The sequence below is a fragment of the Pleurodeles waltl genome, chromosome 5, assembly GCF_031143425.1.
Source record: "Pleurodeles waltl isolate 20211129_DDA chromosome 5, aPleWal1.hap1.20221129, whole genome shotgun sequence".
In the NCBI taxonomy this organism is placed as follows: Eukaryota; Metazoa; Chordata; class Amphibia; order Caudata; family Salamandridae; genus Pleurodeles; species Pleurodeles waltl.
Window position 1 is genome coordinate 574,739,912 of NC_090444.1, and position 20,653 is coordinate 574,760,564.

General features: G+C 51.2%; 1 protein-coding gene across 2 annotated transcripts in view; it reads right to left on the minus strand.

The window, feature by feature from the left end:
- Positions 1 to 20,653, minus strand: part of USP34 (ubiquitin specific peptidase 34) — a 1,940,069-nt gene that overhangs the window by 589,259 nt on the left and 1,330,157 nt on the right. The window lies entirely within an intron of this gene.

The window sequence follows — 20,653 nt, forward strand, 5'->3', positions numbered from 1 at the left end:
GTCTTCTGGTGGTGACGGCTTGGTTGGATAACACTCTAGGCTGTTATCCGATATTGGTGGATCATATAAATCCCATGCATCAGCATCATCTTAGGTCATCCCAGTAAGTATGGGTGACTGCATTATTGGTGTTCCCACTGTTGACAATTGTGGTGAGTGCAGTGGGGATGGTTGTGGTGAGACCTGTGGTGTTGGTGACTTGTCTCTAACCACTTTGGTCTTTGGTTGCATTTCTGATTCTTGAAATGCCAGTTTTCTTTTAGATGAGTGGAGGTAAAGTCTGAATCCTGCCAGTATCCTTTTGGATATTTAACCTCTGTTGTCTTTGGTCAGGTTCCTCTACATCCAACTCTTGCTCAAATCTATGTCTTTCCTTGAGGTGCACGGAAAGCCCTTGCTCCTCAGTGTATGAGGTTCGTTTCGGATCCGAGGCCGCTTTTTTCAGTACCGAAGTTTCTAATGAAACAGTCTTTTTCAGTTCCGAGGAGCTTTTACGGGGTTTGCTCGATTCGACCACTCGGTGTCAAAATGTTTCGGTGCCGGAATCTCGACCGGAGTCGGAAGTCTTCGGCAACTCTCTGGCCTTTTTCGGTGCCGATGTTATATGGTCACCTTCCTTTCGGTGGGTTGAGCCATAGCCTGCTGGCGGTGGCGTCCCCATGGCCTTAAGTTTCTTGGTGTGACCCTGAGGTTGGGACGGGGCAGGTTTACTCACGGTTTGTTGCACCGTCGAGGGTCGTTCACTATCGGATTCATCTGAGTCCGTTTCTTGGATGGAGATTCTTTCTTCCTCCTCGACGTCGAGCTGTTCTTTCGGTTTCAACGCCATTTACAGTCTTCTTGCGCGTCGATCTCTCAAGGTTTTCTTCGATTGAAACGCTCGGCAAACTTCATAAGTATCCTCTCTGTGTTCGGGTGACAAACACAGGTTACAGACCCGGTGCTGGTCTGTATAAGGATACTTTGTGTGACATTTAGGACAGAAACGGAATGGGGTCCGGTCCATTAGTCTGGAACGACGGGTGTGGTCGGGCTGACCAGGCCTCGATGAAGAATGGAAGCCCCGAAGGGCCGCCAAAGCGGTCTTGATGTCGGTGCCGATACACTAACACTAAACCGGTACTGAACGAAAACAATACTGTCGAATTTTCGATACTTTAGCTAACTTTCCTGATTCGAAATACGGAGCGAAGAGGAACACGTCCAAACCCGATGGCGGAAAGAAAACAATCTAAGATGGAGTCGACGCCCATATGCAATGGAGCCGAAAGGGAGGAGTCACTCTGTCCTGTGACGCGAAAAGACTTCTTCGAAGAAAAACAACTTGTAACACTCCGAGCCCAACACTAGATGGCAGGAAAAGTGCACAGCATGTGTATCTGCAGCTACACATGCCATCGAACATATATATATATATATATCTTTATATTTCTATACATACACACTGAAAAAAACAATGGTTACAGGGACGTAACAGTTAGGCTTACATTTTAGATGTACAAAACCACAGAAATTCACCTGTTCTAGTTAGAGATATCTCTAGTAAATGTAACTAGTGCCCTAAGGTAACTTGGCCATGTGAAGCAGGGGTTGGCTGCAGGGCCTGGCCTGCATTCAAATTATAATGTCCCCGGGACCTGGTCCACGCAGGGGCTACACTAAAAGAAGTGCAGGAGCCCACGTATTTTTATTTTTTTTTAACTCAGTTCTCAGGACGAGATCAGAGAGGTTTGTGGAGCCTTCACATCCGTATATAAACAAATTTGTTTTTTCTTTAATATTTTGAATAATACAGAAAGGATTTACACCAAATAACAAAAAGGGCGTTTCTGGACCAACAGTTATGTTGCTGCCAAATTTGGTGTAACTCCAACCAGTGGTTCCGGCAGTCGACCTGTTCAAAATCCCTATGAAAATTAACATTGGAAAAACACACTTTTTTTCACTCGCCGGATCACCCTGAAATTTTCTAGACAGCAGCTGCCGTGACTGTTGAATGATTTTGGAAAATTGCGCCTTTTCAATAGAAACTAGGTCTTAACTATAACCAAATAAATTATACTTAAAATAACATTTTAGTGTACATTGTTTTATTTTGTACTGGCTGGTACTCAAGACCAAAAATGAAGTAACACTTTTAGTCTTAAGAATCATGGGTGTCTACAGCTAAAGAGACAGGTGCCTTAGCACAGCATATTGTTGTGTTGTGCAACAGACTAAATATTATGATGTTTTTAGAAAGGATATTTGTGTGGGCATCATCTGAAGACACACAACAAAGGATTTCCTGCAAGGAAGAGGTGTGACCACCACCTCCTGTATATTTGGTGTTTAAGGACTGGGGTGGGGTGGACTTTGAGTGCCACCAGACAGGTTTGAATAGCACATTTGGTGCCCACCATGCATACTCTGGCTTGCATCAGTTCAGGCCCCCGGTTCCCGCTCTGGCTCATAGTACAGGGGAATGACCACCCCCCTTCTCCAGCTCCTCCCTAGTGAGGTGCACAGATCTCTGCCAAGTGGCCACTCGATTCTGCCATCTTGGAAACAAAATTGGCAGAGGCCCCAGGGAGCATCTGGCTGGGTAGGCCAGGAAGGTGACTTCCCTCAACCATTCTGATAGGTGGGTCACTTCAGATCGTGACCAACCCCCTTTTATGGTTACTGAAGGGCTTACCCTGGGTGGGTCCTCAGATTCGTCGAGCACGACTCTACAAGGAACTCTCTGCAAGACATCTTCTGCTCCTGGCCTCTGGAACCAAAACACGTCTGATTCTTGTGGGAAGGCTCCAATTTCAACATTCTTTTTTTTGGATCATGCAAAAATTCTGCAAATCCAAGGCTGTGCATCCTCCAGGGTCACAAGGACTCTGTTTGCACCTAGAAGCACGAAGGAATCTCCCTTGGAGTGAAGGAGTCAATCCACTGCAACCGCAGGCACCTCAAGACAACGTTGATGGGCTGGTGGCGTCTGCTGTTCCACGGACATCGAAAGGCTCTGTTTCACAGTTGGTGGTTCTGTGGCTTTCTCTGGCTCCTGCCTGTCTTCTGACAAACTTGGAAGACTGTGGACCCCTGCTCCTGCCACTGGAATGGAACAACTGTGCCCTCTGACTGTTGCATGTGCTAAGACTTCTTAACACTTTCTCCAGGAGATCTTCAGGCACCAAGAAGCCCGGCCTTCAGCACTTTGCAATTCAAAGATCAGCCCTTGTACTGCAGCTCCTGCAACATTGGACCTCGGTTTTGTTGTGCTACTGAGGCCTCCTTGTGACTCCCTGTGTCCATCGCCTGTGGGTCACTTGTAGGGGCTCCAATGAATTCTGCTGGCCTTCCTACCTGCTGAGGGTCAGCCCTGACTCTCCCTCAAGGATAAAGTCTCCTGGGCCTTGCTGGTCCCCAAAATTCTGCAAATTCCTCTTCAGTTTCTGCTTGCATTTGCCAGAGATTCTTAGTGATACGGCTGGTCACTGACCCTCCTGCAATTTGACGACCATCGAAGGACAGCTCGTAGGCAACTCCTGGGATCTCCACCTCCCTGACCCCGCAGCTGCACTTCTTCCTCCACCGACTTGCAGGAACTTCACCTCTAAGAAGGTGGGCATTGCCATCTGTACCACGTGGGCACCTCCAAGGGTCCTCCACATTTTGAATCCATTGTTGGGTACCACCTTTATTTTTGTAATACTGAGTGTTTTTTTTTTATGTGTGTGTAAGTGCTGTGTGAATACAGTGGTTTTGCATGAGCTTTCCAAGTCTCCTAGAGAAGCCTCGGCTGCTCATCTACAGCTGCCCCTAGAGAGCCTGGCTTCTAGACACTTCCTACACTACACCAATAGGGGATACCTGGACCTGGTATAATGTGTAAGTACCTTAGGTGCCCACCAAACACTAGGCCAGTTTACTCCACTGGTGGTACAGCGGTAGGATTAGCACTTGCAATTGCCTTACCACTATGACTCTTGATACATTCCACAGGAGAGACCAGTTAGTGACTAGGGGTACACACTGTACTCTAGCATCAGGGATCTAGGGCCATATGTACGAACACTTTTTCCCATAGACACAGAATGGGTAAAAACCTTTGCTACATCTGGCCCCTAGTCTCCTAAGTTTGGGTAAGCTAGGGGTTTGGCATAGCACTTGCTCCAAACTTCTTCTGTGGGTAGACTAAGTTAGAGTAGTTAGGGACCCTACACCACTCAAGCTAGCTGGCATGTCTTCAGTAGAGCACACCTCTTAGGCCATGGATTCTCCCTATGAGAACCTGACCTTTCAAGAAGTAAGGGAGATATGTGCGGAGAGAAAGCTGAAGACTGAGAAATCCCAATAAAAGTCTGCTTCTGGGCCTGCTCCTCCACGATGACCAGGAACATGATGGTAGCAAGGAGGAGGAGGACGTAGAGTCTGACCATCCAGTGCTAGAAAGGGAAAGACTTAGCTAGTGAGGTGGGTCAGCAAGTACCCAGGGAGGATCAGAGAGCCTCTAGGCACACCCACAGTCCTGTTAGGAGCACTGTTAGCAGTGCAATGAGGGGTCACATCAGTAGGTCCACATTTGTCCCTGGAGGGCTGGTTGAGAGGGTGTCCAAGAATAGGAATAGATACTCCTCTGCCCACTCTCATCTCCCCAGTATCTGAGGGGACGCACTGTTCAACTCCAGGGGAGGATTCCCTAGACAGGGAGTTCAGACAACTGAGGGTGGAGGTGGCCAAGCTGAGGCTGAAGCAGCAACAGCTAGCCCTCAACAGGAATGTTTTGGCAGGAGAAAGAGAGAGAGACAGACAGAGAGAGAGAGAAAGAGAGAGAGAGAGAAAGAGAGAGGGGTTGGGGTTAGCACCTCATGTTTGCAGCAGTACTAGTTTTAGGGACACCAGGGTCAGGGAGGACTCCTTTAACTCTAGGAACCTGAACAAGGTAGTCCCACCTTACAAGGTGGGAGATGACATCTATCAATCAATCAATCAATCAATCATAGTATTTATAAAGCGCGCTATGTACCCGTCAGGGTTTCGAGGCGCTGGGGGGGGGGGGGGGGGGGGGGGGGGAGTGCTGCTGGTTTAGCGGTCGAAGAGCCAGGTCTTGAGGAGCCTTCTGAATGCGAGGAGGTCCTCGGTCTGGCGAAGGGATGTGGGGAGAGAGTTCCAGGTCTTGGCGGCGAGGAAGGAGAAGGATCTGCCGCCGGATGTCTTGCGCTGGATTCGGGGTACGATGGCGAGGGCGAGGTTGGCGGATCGGAGTTGACGTGTTGGGGTGTAGAAGTGGAGTCTGGTGTTGAGGTAGGAGGGTCCGGTGTTGTGAAGTGCCTTGTGAGCGTGGGTCAGGAGTTTGAAGGTGATCCTCTTGTCTACCGGGAGCCAGTGGAGTTCCTTTAGGTGAGGGGAGATGTGACTTCGGCGGGGCATGTTGAGGATCAGTCGGGCGGAGGCATTTTGGATACGTTGGAGGCGTTTGATGTCTTTGGTTGGGATGCCGGTGTAGAGTGCGTTGCCGTAGTCAAGTCTGCTGCTGACGAGGGCCTGGGTCACCGTCTTTCTGGTTTCTGTTGGAATCCACTTGAAGATTCTGCGGAGCATTCGGAGGGTGTTGAAACAGGAGGAGGAGACGGCGCTGACTTGTTTGGACATGGTGAGGGCGGAGTCCAGGATGAAGCCGAGGTTTCTTGCATGGCTGGCAGGGGTGGGTGGGGGTCCGAGGACGGAGGGCCACCATGAGTCGTTCCAGGCCGAGGGAGTGCGTCCGAGGATGAGGACTTCCGTCTTGTCGGAGTTGAGTTTCAGGCGACTGTTGTTCATCCAATCGGCGATGGATTTTAGTCCCTCGTGGAGGTTTGTTTTGGCGGTGAGCGGGTCTTTGGTCAGGGAGAGGACGAGCTGGGTATCGTCGGCGTAGGAGATGATGCTGAGATGATGTTGGCGGGCCAGTTGAGCGAGGGGGGCCATGTAGACGTTGAACAACGTGGGGCTGAGGGAGGATCCTTGGGGGACGCCGCAGATGAGGTTGGTGGCTTTGGAGCGGAAAGGGGAGAGACGGACTCTCTGCGTTCTGTCGGAGAGGAAGGATGAGATCCAGTGGAGGGCTTTATCTTGGATGCCGGCTTCCTGGAGGCGGGTCAGTAGGGTGCGGTGGCAGACGGTGTCAAAAGCGGCTGATAGGTCGAGGAGGATGAGGGCTGAGGTTTCGCCGTTGTCCATTTGATGTCTGATGTCATCTGTGGCGGCGAGGAGGGCGGTCTCAGTGCTGTGGTTTCGTCTGAATCCGGATTGTGAGGGGTCCAGGATGGAATTGTCTTCGAGGAAGTGGGTGAGCTGAGTGTTGACGATCTTCTCGATGACTTTCGCTGGAAAAGGGAGGAGAGAGATCGGACGGAAGTTTTTGAGGTCGTTGGGGTCAGCCTTGGGTTTTTTGAGGAGGGGTTGGATTTCTGCGTGTTTCCAGCTGTCCGGGAAGGTGGCAGAAGTGAAGGAGAGGTTGATGATCTTGCGGAGTTCGGGGGCGATGGTGGCGTTGGCTGAGTTGAAAACATGATGGGGGCAGGGGTCCGTGGGGGAGCCTGAGTGGATGGTGTTCATGGTTGCTATGGTTTCTGCCTCGTCCACGTGGGTCCAGGCGGTGAGGCGGCAGTCGCGGGAGGAGACGCCGGGGGTGGGGTCTGGCGGTGGACCGGTGATGAAGCTGTCGTGGATGGTGGTGATTTTCTGGTGGAAGAAGGTGGAGAGGTCGTCGCAGAGTTTCTGGGAGGGCGGGATGTCGTTGGAGTTGGCTTTCGGATTGGAGAGTTCCTTCACGATGCCGAAGAGTTCTTTGCAGTCGTGGGCGTTGTTGTTGATGCGTTCGGTGAAGTGGGCGCGCTTGGCGGTGCGGATCCGTTGGTGGTGTTCGCGGTTGGCGTTTTTGAGGGCGGCGAGGTTGTCGGGTGTGCGTTCTTGGATCCATTTCTTTTTGAGTTTCTGGCAGTTGCTTTTGGAGGTGGTGAGATCGTCTGTGAACCAGGCTGGTTTTCTCTTTCCTTGGGTGGTGGTGGGTTTCTTGAGAGGGGCAAGGGTGTTGGCGCAGTCGAGGATCCATTGATGGAGGTTGATGGCGGCTGTGCTCGGGTCGATTGCGTCGGGTGGAAGGTTGTTGACGAGGGTGCTGGTCAGTTGTTCTTGGGTGATTTTGCCCCAGCGGCGGTGGGGAGGTAGCTGGATGCGGTGTTGCTCTGTGGTTTTCTTATAGGTGAAATGGACACAGTGATGGTCAGTCCAGTGGAGTTCGGAGGTGTGGCTGAAGGAAATGTGGTTGCTAGAGGTGAAGAGGGGGTCAAGGGTGTGTCCGGCGATGTGGGTAGGTGTGTTGACTAGCTGGCGGAGACCGAGGTTGAGGAGGTTGGAGGTCAGTGACGCGGTGTTGACGTCATTGGCATTTTCCAGGTGGTAGTTCAGATCTCCCAGGAGGATGTAATCCGGGGAAGCGAGGGCGTGGGTGCTTGCAAGGTCGGCGATGGTGTCGTTGAAGGGGGGTCTTGGTCCTGGAGGGCGGTAAATGAGGGTTCCTCTGAGGGTCGTGTTGGGGTCCGTGTGGATCTGGAAGTGGAGGTGTTCGGCTGTCCTGAGGGTGTCGTCCGAGTGGGTGTGGATTTTGAGGGTAGCTTTGTGAGCGATGGCTATTCCGCCGCCGATTCCGTTGGTTCGATCTTTTCTGGTGATTTTGTAGCCGTCCGGTATGGCGATGGCGATGTCCGGAGACGAGGAGTCGTTCCACCAGGTTTCGGTCAGGAAAGCCACGTCAGGAGCAGTGGTGTCGAGCAAATCCCAGAGCTCGATGGCGTATTTTCGTGCGGAGCGGGTGTTGATGAGGATGCAGTTCAGGTGGTTGGGGTTGGATGTTTTCGTAGTTGGATTGGTCGTTCTGATGCAGGAGAAGTTGCAGGTACGGCAGGAAAAAGGTCCTTTAGTGTGCTTCGGGGATGCCCGGTAGCATTCAGTGGAGGGGCCGGGGTTGAAGGCGCGGAGTTCGTTGATCGAGTAGCGGATGCGGGGGGCGCAAGGGCCAGGGGGTGTGGCGCTGGGCGCGGTCCAGGCGCGGACGCGCAGCGCCAGCCATTAAGAAGGGAGGGGGGAGGGAGGAGCAGCTGGGAGGCGGGAGGGAGCGGCAAATGGGGGCGCGAGGGGGGCGGGGCCGCAGGGAGGCAGCGGCAGGGAACGGGGAGCGCACAAGGGGCAAAACACTGAAAGCGAGCAAAATACAAGCAGTTACAATAAGAAAAAGCACACAAACAGAAAAACAAAATGGCACAATATACGATCGGGGAGACAGCAATCAGGGGGGCACAAAGGGGGCAGAAGCGCCGGCGGCGAGGCGCTGAAAAAAGCGAAAAAAACAAAAAACACTTACGGGACGGCAGAAAGCGGCACACGGGTCAAGTGAAGTTAGTCAGAGCCCACTAGACCCCAGGGATGAGGCGCAGGAGGATGCCTGCGGGTGGAGGAGGGCCTCGAACACGCAAACAGCAGCGTGGTCAGGGGACAGAGGCAGGAGGCAGCAGGTTGGTGCTGCGGTCGTGGGGGGCGAGCTCAGGACCTGAAACAGGTCAGAGGTCGCTCACTCGCGACGCGCAGCGCCAGCCATTAAGAAGGGAGGGGGGAGGGAGGAGCAGCTGGGAGGCGGGAGGGAGCGGCAAATGGGGGCGCGAGGGGGGCGGGGCCGCAGGGAGGCAGCGGCAGGGAACGGGGAGCGCACAAGGGGCAAAACACTGAAAGCGAGCAAAATACAAGCAGTTACAATAAGAAAAAGCACACAAACAGAAAAACAAAATGGCACAATATACGATCGGGGAGACAGCAATCAGGGGGGCACAAAGGGGGCAGAAGCGCCGGCGGCGAGGCGCTGAAAAAAGCGAAAAAAACGAAAAACACTTACGGGACGGCGGAAAGCGGCACACGGGTCAAGTGAAGCTAGTCAGAGCCCTCTAGACCCCAGGGATGAGGCGCAGGAGGATGCCTGCGGGTGGAGGAGGGCCTCGAACACGCAAACAGCAGCGTGGTCAGGGGATAGAGGCAGGAGGCAGCAGGTTGGTGCTGCGGTCGTGGGGGGCGAGCTCAGGACCTGAAACAGGTCAGAGGTCGCTCACTCGCGACGCGCAGCGCCAGCCATTAAGAAGGGAGGGGGGAGGGAGGAGCAGCTGGGAGGCGGGAGGGAGCGGCAAATGGGGGCGCGAGGGGGGCGGGGCTGCAGGGAGGCAGCGGCAGGGAACGGGGAGCGCACAAGGGGCAAAACACTGAAAGCTAGCAAAATACAAGCAGTTACAATAAGAAAAAGCACACAAACAGAAAAACAAAATGGCACAATATACGATCGGGGAGACAGCAATCAGGGGGGCACAAAGGGGGCAGAAGCGCCGGCGGCGAGGCGCTGAAAAAAGCGAAAAAAACGAAAAACACTTACGGGACGGCGGAAAGCGGCACACGGGTCAAGTGAAGCTAGTCAGAGCCCACTAGACCCCAGGGATGAGGCGCAGGAGGATGCCTGCGGGTGGAGGAGGGCCTCGAACACGCAAACAGCAGCGTGGTCAGGGGACAGAGGCAGGAGGCAGCAGGTTGGTGCTGCGGTCGTGGGGGGCGAGCTCAGGACCTGAAACAGTGGTTCACTGCTATTGAGAAGGCCTGTAAGGTAGAGAGAGTCCCTCAGAGGGAGTGGGCCGCTATTTTGTGGCTCTCCTTCTCTGACAAGGGTAGAGAAAGACTTCCCACTGTCAGAGAAGAAGATGCCGACAACTACCCAGTTTTTAAATCTGCACTTTTAGATGGCTTTGGTCTGATTACTGAACAGTATAGTATCAACTTCAGAGAGACCAGGAAAGAGTCCTCCCAGGGATAGGTTGATTTTGTGGACTGTTCTGTGAAGGCTCTGGAAGGCTGGTTGCGTGGGAGCAAAGTCAGTGATTATCAGGGCTTATACAACCTAATCTTGAGAGCACATTTTGAATAATTGTGTGTCTGATCAACTGCATCAGTACCTGGTGGACTCTGACCTGACCTCTACCCAAGAACTGGAAAAGAATCAATCAATCATTCTGGGGGGGGGGGGGGGGGATAGGGAGGGTTACTGGTCGAATAACCATGTCTTGAGCTTCTTTCTGAAGACCAGGAGGTCTTTGGTTTTGCTAAGGTCAGTGGGGAGGGAGTTCCAGGTTTTGGGGGTGAGGTAGGAGAAGGACCTGCCTCCTGTGGTGGTGCGGTGGATGCGGGGGACTGTGGCTAGGGCGAGGTCGGCTGATCGGCGGTTGCGTGTGGAAGTTAACTCTTTCGTTGAGGTAGGTTGGGCCGGTGTTGTGGAGGAATTTGTGTGTGTGGATGAGGATCTTGAATGTGATTCTCTTGTCTATGGGGAGCCAGTGAAGGGATTTGAGGTGTGGTTAGATTCGTTCGTGGCGGGAGAGGCCAAGGACGAGGTGTGCGGCTGTGTTCTGGATTCTCTGGAGTATGCGTTTGAGTTTGAGTGTGGTGCCGGCGTAGAGGGCGTTACCGTAGTCCAGTCTGCTGCTGATGAGTGCGTGGGTGACTGTCTTTCTGGTTTCTGGGGGAATCCATTTGAAGGATTTTTTTTTTAGAGTGCGGAGTGTGTGGAAGCAGGAGGAGGTTAGAGCATTGGATTTGCTGTGTCATGGAGAGGGAGGGGTCATGGATGATGCCGAGGTTGGGTGTGTGGTTTGCGGGGGTGGGTGCGGGGCCTAGGGCGGTGGGCCACCAGGATTCATCCCATGTGGTTTTGTTGGAGCCGAAGATGATGATCTCGGTTTTGTTTGAGTTGAGCTTGAGGTGGTTAGTGGTCATACAGTTGGCGGTGTTGAGGAGAGCGGCGTGTAGGTTGGTTTTTGCGGTGGTGGGGTTGCGGGTGAGGATGAGTTGGGTGACATCTGCATAGGAGAGGATAGTGATTCCATGTGCTCGGAGGATGTTGGCTAGGGGAATCATGTAGATGGTGAAGAGTGTGGGGCTGAGGGAGAACCCTTTGGGGACTCCGCAGGTGATCTTGGTAGTGTTGGAGTGGAAGGGTGGAAGGCGGACTCTCTGGGTCCGGTCGGTGAGGAAGGAGGTGAGCCAGTCTAAGGCTCTGTGGCGAATTCCTATGTTGTGGAGGCGTGTGCGGAGTATGTGGTGGCAGATGGTGTCAAAGGCTGCAGAGTGGTATAGGAGGATGAGTGTGACGGTCTCGCCTTTGTCTACTTAACTAGAATATGTCTTTACCAGATATTTTGTTACCAAAGGTAAGTAACTTGTACATCTGATAGAGACTTCTAGTTGCAGATTCCTTACCTTAGAATAGATACCCAAGCAACCATAATAGGAAGTCCTGCAGGACCGAACGACCAAAGTAGCCGTCCCAACAGACCTGACAGTCCAGGCAGTAGTGTTTAGCAACCATGTGCAGGGACTCCCATGTAGCTGCCTGGCAGATATCCAGGACAGGAACCCTCCGTGCCAACGCAGTGGAAGCAGCAGTTGCTCTGGTGGAATGAGCACACAAGCCCTCAGGGGGTTGCTTCTAGGCCAAAGCATAGCACATCTTTGTGCAAATAAGTACCCATTGAGAGATGGTGCATTTTTGCAACGCCTTTCCTTTTATCGCACCCACACAAAGAGTTGATAGTCCACCCGGAAATCTTTAGTACGATTAAGATAGAACGCCAACGCTCTTTTTGGGTCCAGACAGTGGAGTCTCTCCTCCTCACGGGAAGGATGAGGGGATGCGTAGAAAGTAGGCAGGGTGATGGACTGGCCTACATTAAAAGCCGTAACCACCTTTGGAAGGAAGGAAGGAAGCCATAGTGCGCAACACCACTTTGTCAGGGTGCACAGACAAGTATGGAGGTTTGGACGAAAGGGCCTGAAGCTCACTCACCCAGCGAGCAGAGGTGATGGCAACAAGAAAGACAATTTTGAAGGTGAGGCGCCGTAAGGTACAATTGTGCATCGGCTCAAAGGGAGCCCTCATTAAATAAGTAAGGACAAGATTTAGATCCCACTGAGACAAGATAAATGGAGTGGGAGGAAATTAATGGATGAGACCTTTTAGGAATTTACTCACAACAGGGGATTTAAAGAGTGAGGGCTGATCAGGTAATCTAAGAAAGGCTGAAATGGCAGATAAATGCCCTTTAAGGGAGCCCAAAGCAGAGCCCTACTGGGTTAAAGAAATAATGAACAAAAGTACCTCGGACTGAGGGGCAGAGAGGGGGATCAACAGATTTTGTTTGTGCACCATGCCACAAATTTATGCCAATGACAGGCGTATACAGTTTTGGTGGAGGAATGCCTGGCTGCCAAGATAATATCACATACTTCAGGTGGAAGAATAAAAGTCGTCAACTGTCGCCGCTCTATCTCCAAACATAAAGGCTGAGATTGGACAGGTTTGGGTGGAGAACCGTCCCCTGTTGCTGCGACAGAAGATCCCCTGAAGGGGCAGTTTGAGTGGAGGATCGATGGCTCATGTTAAATAGTTCTGGATACCAGACTCTCCGTGCCCAGTCCGGAGACACCAAGATGACTTGGGCCCGGTCGTTCCTGATCTTCTTGAGAACTCTGGGCAAAAGTGGTATAGGCGGAAAGGCATAAAGGAGGCCGGAGTTCCACTCTAGACGAAAAGCGTCCTCGAGTGACTGCCACCTTGGAAACTCCAACACGCAAAACAGTTGACATTGTATGTTCCTGGCAGAGCCGAACACATCTAACCAAGGCTCTCCCTACTGCTGAAAGAGACCTTGCACCACCTCCAGATGGAGATGCCATTTGTGATCGGCTGTACATCGACGGCTGAGTTCATTCACTCTGGCGTTTAGAGAACCCGCCACATGTTGAGCCACCAGGGTAATGCTCTGATGTTCCAGCCATGTCCAGAGACGTAGGGCCTCTTGACAAAGGGTTGAGGACCCTACTCTGCCTTGTTTGTTGCAGTACCACATGACCCGTGAACACATGCAATACTTTCCCTTTGAGAGAGGGAATGTCTCCCACAGAGAGGAGGCACAAAGAGGGTGTAGCCACCCTCAAGGACAGAGCCATTGGCTCCTGCCCCACAGACCTAAACACCCCCCTAAAATGAGTAATTAGGGGCGACCTGAACCCAGGAAATCAGATTCCTGCAACCTGAAGAAAGAAGGAGGACTGCTGACCTGAAAGCCCCACAGAGACGACGGAGATGACAACTGACTTGGCCACAGCCCTACCGGCCTGTCTCCAGACTCAAAGAACCTGCACAGCGACACATCCAGTGGGACCAGCAACCTCTGAGGACTCAGTGGACTGACCTGCACCTAAAGGACCAAGAACATCAAGAGGACAGCTGCTCTGTAAAGAAACCGCAGCAAAAAAAGCAACTTTAAAGAGACTTCAACTTCCCGCCAGAAGCATGAGTCTTCACACACTGCACCCGACTCCCCCGGCTCGAGCTCAGGACAACCAAAACCACAGCAAGGACCCCCAGGCGACTCAAACAACGTGGACGTCCTGAGTCGACCTCCCTGCACCACCACAGCGACACATGTAGGGAGGATCCAGAGGCTTCCCCTGACTGAGACTGCCTGGTAACAAAGGAACCCGACGCCTGGACCAAGCATTGCACCCGCATCCCCCAGGACCGAGAGGAACCACCTACCAGTGCAGGAGTGACCAGCAGGCAGCCCTCATCCTAGCCCAGTCGGTGGCTGGCCCGAGAAGCCCCCCTGTGCCATGCCTGCATCGCCAGAGTGACCCCCGGGTCCCTCCATTGTTTTCAATGACATTCCCAACACCTACTTTTCACAGTGAACCCGGCCGCCCCAGTGCCCGTGTGCCTCGGTGTCCCCCCCCCAGTGCTCTACAAAAAACCCCTAGTCTGCTCCCCGAGGACGCAGGTACTTACCTACTAGCAGACTGGAACCGGAGCACCCTTGTTCTCCATAGGTGCTTATGTTATTTGGGCCCTCCTTTGACCTCTGCACCTGACCGGCCCGGAGCTGCTGGTGTGTTAACTTTGGGGTTGCCTTGAACCCCCAACGGTGGGCTGACAATGCCCAGGAACTGAGACTTGTAAGTGTTTTACTTACCTGCGAAACTAACCAATATTTACCTCCCCCAGGAACTGTTGATTTTTGCACAGAGTCCACTATGAAAAAAGCTTTTTGACATTTTTGCCCAAACTGTGTATACTACTGTTTTAATTCAAAATTCCATACTTACCTGTGTGAAGTACCTTACAATTTATGTACTTGCCTAAAATTTGAATCTTGTGGTTCTAAAATAAATTAAGAAAATAATATTTTTCTATATAAAACCTATTGGCTTGAAGTTAAGTCTGAGTGTGTGTTCTCATCTATTGCCTATGTGTGTCCAACAAATGCTTAACACTACCCTCTGATAAGCCTACTGCTCGACCACACTACCACAAAATAGAGCATAGGTATTATCTATTTTTTCCACTATCAACTTCTACGGGGAACCCTTGGACTCTGGGCACATTATCTCTCACTTTGAGATAGTATATACAGTGCCAACTTCCTACACAGGGGTCACCACAGCTCAGGACACCTTAGGGGCTGTCCTGACTGGTGGGTGACTCCTCCTTGTTTTTCTTTTTATCTCCTCTGGACTTGCCGCCAAAAGTGGGGGCTGTGTCCGGAAGGGCGGACATCTCCACTAGCTGGAGTGCCCTGCGGCGCTGAAACAACAGGCATGAGCCTTTGAGGCTCACCGCCAGGTGTTACAGTTCCTGCAGGGGGAGGTGTGAAGCACCTCCACCCGGTACAGGCTTTGTTCCTGGCCACAGAATGACAAAGGCACTCACCCCATGTGGCCAGAAACCAGTCTGGATGTGGCAGGCTGGCAGAAACTGGTCAGCCTAGCACTTGGAATGTTATACAGGGGGCATCTCTAAGATGCCCTCTTTGTGCATTTTACAATATATCCCACACTGGCATCAGTGTGGATTTATTGTGCTGAGAAGTTTGATACTAAACTTCCCAGTATTCAGTGTAGCCATTATGGAACTGTGGAGTTCGTAATGACAAACTCCCAAACCATATACTCTTAATGTCTGCCCTGCACTTGCAATGTCTAAGAATTTGCTTAGACACTGTAGGGGCATAGTGCGCATGCAGCTATGCCCTCACCTGTGGTATTGTGTACACTGCCTTAGGGCTGTAAGGCCTGCTAGAGGGGTGACTTACCTTTGCCACAGGCAGTGGTTTGTGGGCATGGCACTCTGAGGGGAATGCCATGTTGACTTAGTCTTTTTCTCCCCACCAGCACACACAATCTGTGAGGCAGTGTGCATGTGCTAAGTGAGGAGTCCCCAGGGTGGTATAATACATGCTGCAGCCCTTAGAGACCTTCCCTGGCCACAGGGCCCTTGGTACCGGGGGTACCATTTACAAGGGACATCTGTGTGCCAGGGCTGTGCCAATTGTGGAGACGAAGGTAAAGTTCAGAAAAAGAACACTAGTGCTCGGGCCTGGTTAGCAGGGTCCCAGCACACTTTCAAATCATAACTAGCATCAGCAAAAGGTTAGGGGGTAACCATGCCAACAGTGGCATTTCCCTACAGACAGGCTTGACTGTCAAGACAGTAGTGCTTAGTAAAGGTGTGCATAGATGCCCACTTAGATATCTGGCAGATGTCAAGCTAATTCAGTGGTCCTAGCCTTAGCTCCTTTTTTGAGGGGCGGGGGTAGGGAATTCAGGTATTTTTGTTTTTTTAGGGTAGAGGGGGTCAGGTATTTTAATTTTTTAGGGGCAGGAGTGGGGGGGTTGGGTATTTTTCTTTATCTAGGGCTTAGGGTGGGGGTGAGGTATTTTATTTTTGAAGGGGTGGGGGAATCTTTAAGGAAGGGCGAGAGGAGACAAGAGGAGGAAGGATCGAGAGAGGATGTGGTGAGTTAAGTGGGGTTGGGGCAGGTAGGTGGGTAGTTTTTAGCAGTGGGGTGGATTTAGGGCTAAGGGTGGATGGGGGTGTTGGGTAGTTTAGTTTTTAGGGGCAGGTGTTGGTGGGGTTGGGGTTTAAGGGCTCAGTGCGGGGGGGTCGGGTTACTTTAGTTTTTAGATGCAGTGGGGGGGGTCGGGATAGTTTTGTTTTTTGGGCTTAGGGTGGGTGGGGATGTCGGGTAGTTTATTTATTGGTGGGGAAGGTTTTAGAGCTCAGGGTGGGTGGGGGTCGGATTAGTTCTTAGCTATTAGCGGTGGGGTAGATTTGGGCCTCAGCGCGGGTTGTATGACAGAACCAAGTTTGCCGGTTGAAATGCCGTTTCCATATATGCGTTTACTAGGCATGCTTTTACAACAAAATTCATTGTAAAGGCATACATGGAAACCACATCGTCATGGTTCAAACTGCATTGTTGAGGCATGCATTGTTCCGGCATGCGTGGTTCTGTCATACAAACGTCCAGACAATGGAGTCTCTCTTCTTCCTCAGAAGGATGAGGGATAGAAAAGAAGGCAGGCAAGGTGATGTTCTGGCCTAGAAGAAAGAGTGTCAAAGCTGTCAGACAAAAGAAGGCACAAGTTTTCAGAACCAGCTTGTCTGGTAGATGGTTGGTATAAAGAAGGTGTACAGCTCAGGTTCGCATTTCAATGACCCTCCTGGCCGATGTTATGGCCACTAAGAAAGCCGTTTTGATGGTTAGCAAACGGAGTGGGCAGTTGTGTAACGGCTCAAAAGGCGCGCACGTTAGAAAACTCAGGACCAGGTGTAATTCCCACTGAGGTGTGTGTGATGCTATTGATTAGGTTTGACCAATGACTGTGTTTCACCACTGCGCATATTAGTTGCTCAATGTTCACCAGTAGCACATTATATGTTTTGTTCAGCCTAGCCGCCTATTGGCTTTGACATGGCATTAGCCATTACTTTCGGTATTCAATTTAGCTGCCTATTGGCTTTGACATGATATTAGACATTACATTTTGTATTCAGTTCAGCTGCCTATTGGCTTTGACATGATATTAGACATTACATTTTGTATTCAGCTCAGCTGCCTATTGGCTTTGACATAATATTATACATTACATTTTGTATTCAGCTTAGCTGCCTATTAGCTTTGACATGACATTAGACATTGCATTTGATATTTAGGTTAGCTGCCTATTGCCTTCAACGTGGAGTTAGACATTGCAGTTGAGAATCCAAGCTGTATTTTTCCAAGCTATGTTTTTGCACAAGATGAACCAAGATGTTTTCTTCTCACAGTAGACTAGACCTGATAAGAGAGGGTACATTTGGTGTTTTTCCTTTCTGCTCAAGCTTGGGAAGAGGAGCAGTCTAGGAGATCTGGCCAGTCTCCAAAGGCTTGCGTAGTTTTCCCGAGTCTGAGAGGAGGGGGCACGCTTTTGTAACGGATGACACGGGCTTCAGAGAATTAGATTCAAATCTGCTTGACTTCAGGCTGGAACTTGGTGCCAGTTGCCAGTCTCCCGTGTTGGTAGATAATCTCTTTCTCGCAGTTGACCGGAGTCATCAACTTGCAGACCCCAGAAAGATGAATCTGTAAATAGTTTCTCACACAGTGAAGTATTTGTTTTGCTTTGCATTCAATATCCTATAAATATAACCTGCTGTAGACATTGCAACTGAAAAGTACTGTGATATATTTTGTTTTCATTGCTGCGATACTTTTTGTGCTTGAAATCTATTAATTCGTCTCTCACGAACTTGTGGTTTTAGAAGAATTAACAACAATAAAAGTCTTCTTTGAACTTAGAAGTGCATTCTTGATATGTTCTGTAAGCTCTGATTACGAGATAAGAAGGAAAGCAGAACAGTGTGTTAAATGGTTGAGAAGAAACTTATGTTGGAGACCTTTCTCCTGAACAGGTGACTCACAACAGGTGACTTGAACAAAGAAGGTTGGTTCAGCAATGGCAAAAATGCTGAAATTACTGATAAATGTGCACGGACCGGAGCCCTGCTGGGCCAAAGACAGAACAAATAGTAAATCTTGAGAAAGGGGTGCAGAGAGAAGATAGACATTCTTGGATGCACACCATGCCACAAATTTATGCCAATGGCAGGCGTACAACTTATTGGAGGAGGGATGCCTGGCTGCCAGAATAACATTGCAGACTTCAGGAGGAAGGTCAAAGGCTGTCAACTCTTGCGGCTCAATTGTCACACATGAAGGCAGAGACTACGCAGGTTTGGGTTCAGGACCTTCCCTGATGCTGCAACAGAAGGCCCTAACGAAGAGGTAGCCTGACCAGAAGACCAATGCTCATGCTCAAAAGCTTGGAATTTTAGACTCTGCATGCCCATTCAGTGCCACTAGAATAACTTGGTCCCTGTTGTTCCTGATCTTCTTCAGACCTCTGGGCACGAGTGTTACTGGTGGAAAGGCAGAGTAGGCCAGAGCTCCACCCTAGACGAAAAGCTCTCTGGGGTGCGGTTGGGTCATAGGTGAGGAAACTGGGGACCCCAGGAGCTGGGAAGTGGTGGCAAGAAATTGTCCTTTGCACAGGAGCCATTGTACACGGCTTGGACGAGGACCCAAGGAGGACATCTTTAAAGGCTTCATTAAATGGGAGTAAGGGTTTGGTAGAGGCATCTCCAGGCTGAAGCACCCAAGACGTTCATCTTAACCGTTACTGAGGGTAGCGTAGGGTCCAAGATCTCAGCCGCCCTCCACACCACCACTGCAGGTGAGGCACCCTCCTCCGTAACCCCAGTGTGGGAGAGACCAAACCAGTGTCTGGAGAGGTGTCCAAGCCACCAGCATCAACCAGCTCCTTACACCAGTCGTCCTCTGTGCTGTTGAGGGGATGCTGGTATCCATAACGGTCATTCAACCCCTCCAATTCATCACCCAATTCAGGCCTGTCAACTGAAAAAAACGATGGCTCCAATTCGGAGGCAATGGAGCCGGCCTCAGATAACGTCTGCCAGCTCACATCAGAGTCTGTATAACAATACGGATGGTGCTGATGTGGGGTGTGAGCAGCACAGGAAGCATCGATAAAGAGTGGGCGCCGAGGAAGGTTGTGGGCGGCACTGCCCCATACAACACTGGATCCAAGGGGCCAACTAGTGCACAGGGTGAATCCACCAGTAGGAATCTATTGGGGGGCCCTCCCATACAAGTGGGGCCTGAGGGCGCTCCAGAGGGGTCATGCCACCCAAAGATGAGGTGCATGGCCTCAAGGAACTCTTTCAGTTTGGCGGGTGTCACTCTGGCTTTTGGAAACTCATGGAGGTGCAGAGCAGACCCTAAAGTGTGGAAAAGGTGGAAAAGGTGATGACCTCTGACTTCTTAGACTAATTCTTACGGTGCGACTTACCCAACAACTTCGATAGGGGGGGACGACCAATGGGAGCGGCTCTAACACGGTCCTGAGAACTTCCACGCGACTGAGATCGTGAGCAACGCAGTCTCGTCCGACTTTGGGTGGTGAGGAGCTTGAGGAAATGCTCCCTCATTACCACCGGTGCATGGCACGGCAGTCCTTAAAGGGCTTGGAGTCATGTTCCTGCTTCAAACACCAAAGACCTACCATGTGTGGCTCTGTTATAGACTTCTGCCTGTCTCCGGGACCAAACGGTTTGAAACCCAATGGTTTCTTAGGGGACATCCTTAGCATACCAGGAGAAGAAATGATCAAAGAAGTATTGAAGAAACGTCCAGAAAAAGGGTAGTCAAACATTGACTGAGGGCAGCTCTTCGCGGACTTAGGCTGACTAGTGAAGAAAGAAAAGAGCTGATGTCAGCGAGTTCGGAGCGCACCTATATGGGCACCATGCATGTAATTTTGGGCACAGACAACGCCACCTACAGGTGTGCAGGGATACTGTCTGAAAATTTCCAGATCCAGTCTCATGCCTGGGGATTATTGTAAGGTAAGGAAACTGCAGCTAAAAGTCTCTAACAGATGTCCCTTGTTTGCAGTTGGAGATCCAGCACATCAGCAGCCACCTGCATTACCTTACTGAATGACATCACTGGTGGACCAGTGGGGAAATCCACAAATAATTCCGGGGAAGTGTCCAAGCCACTGGCAGGAGGCCGACTCTGGAAGGCCTCTCCTTGATCTCCATCGCCACCAGCATCCCTTGTAAGAGTGCAGATTCAGGTAATTGGAGCCGTCCTAAAAATAGCATGTATGGGGCACCAGTGGAAGTGTAAACGTCCAAGGCGGTGAAGGTTGTGGCGTCACGTTAAGGAGCGCCAGATCGCAGCAGTGTGATGTCGGCGTATGTTTAAATGGGACAGCACTAAATTGTTTCGGGCCCACAGGCATGATCATATGGAAGCTGTACGGAGCCGAGGAACTCAAAGGAATGCTGGATGACATTGAAACTTTAGCAAAAATGGAAGCATAGCGTTTAACATTGCTGCTGGATCCAAGCCTCAAGTAGGAAACTCGGGGAAGGCTGAAGCCAATGTTGGGAATTGGTGATCCAAGGTGTCTAGGATGAGGGGTTGTAACACAGAGGAACATCGCTCTGGGGCCAGGTCTAGTGGAGTCAGTGAAGTAAGGCTACTCAGATGTAGAACAACTGGCTCCATGTCAACTAACTCACACTCGGAGGATGAAGGTTCTGTAAGAGATGAGGGTAGACAAGGTGACACCCCCCCCCCCCACGTGGCCAGAAGAGTACAATGAAGGTGACCTCTAGGGAAGTCTTCAGAGTTATCACCTACATCGT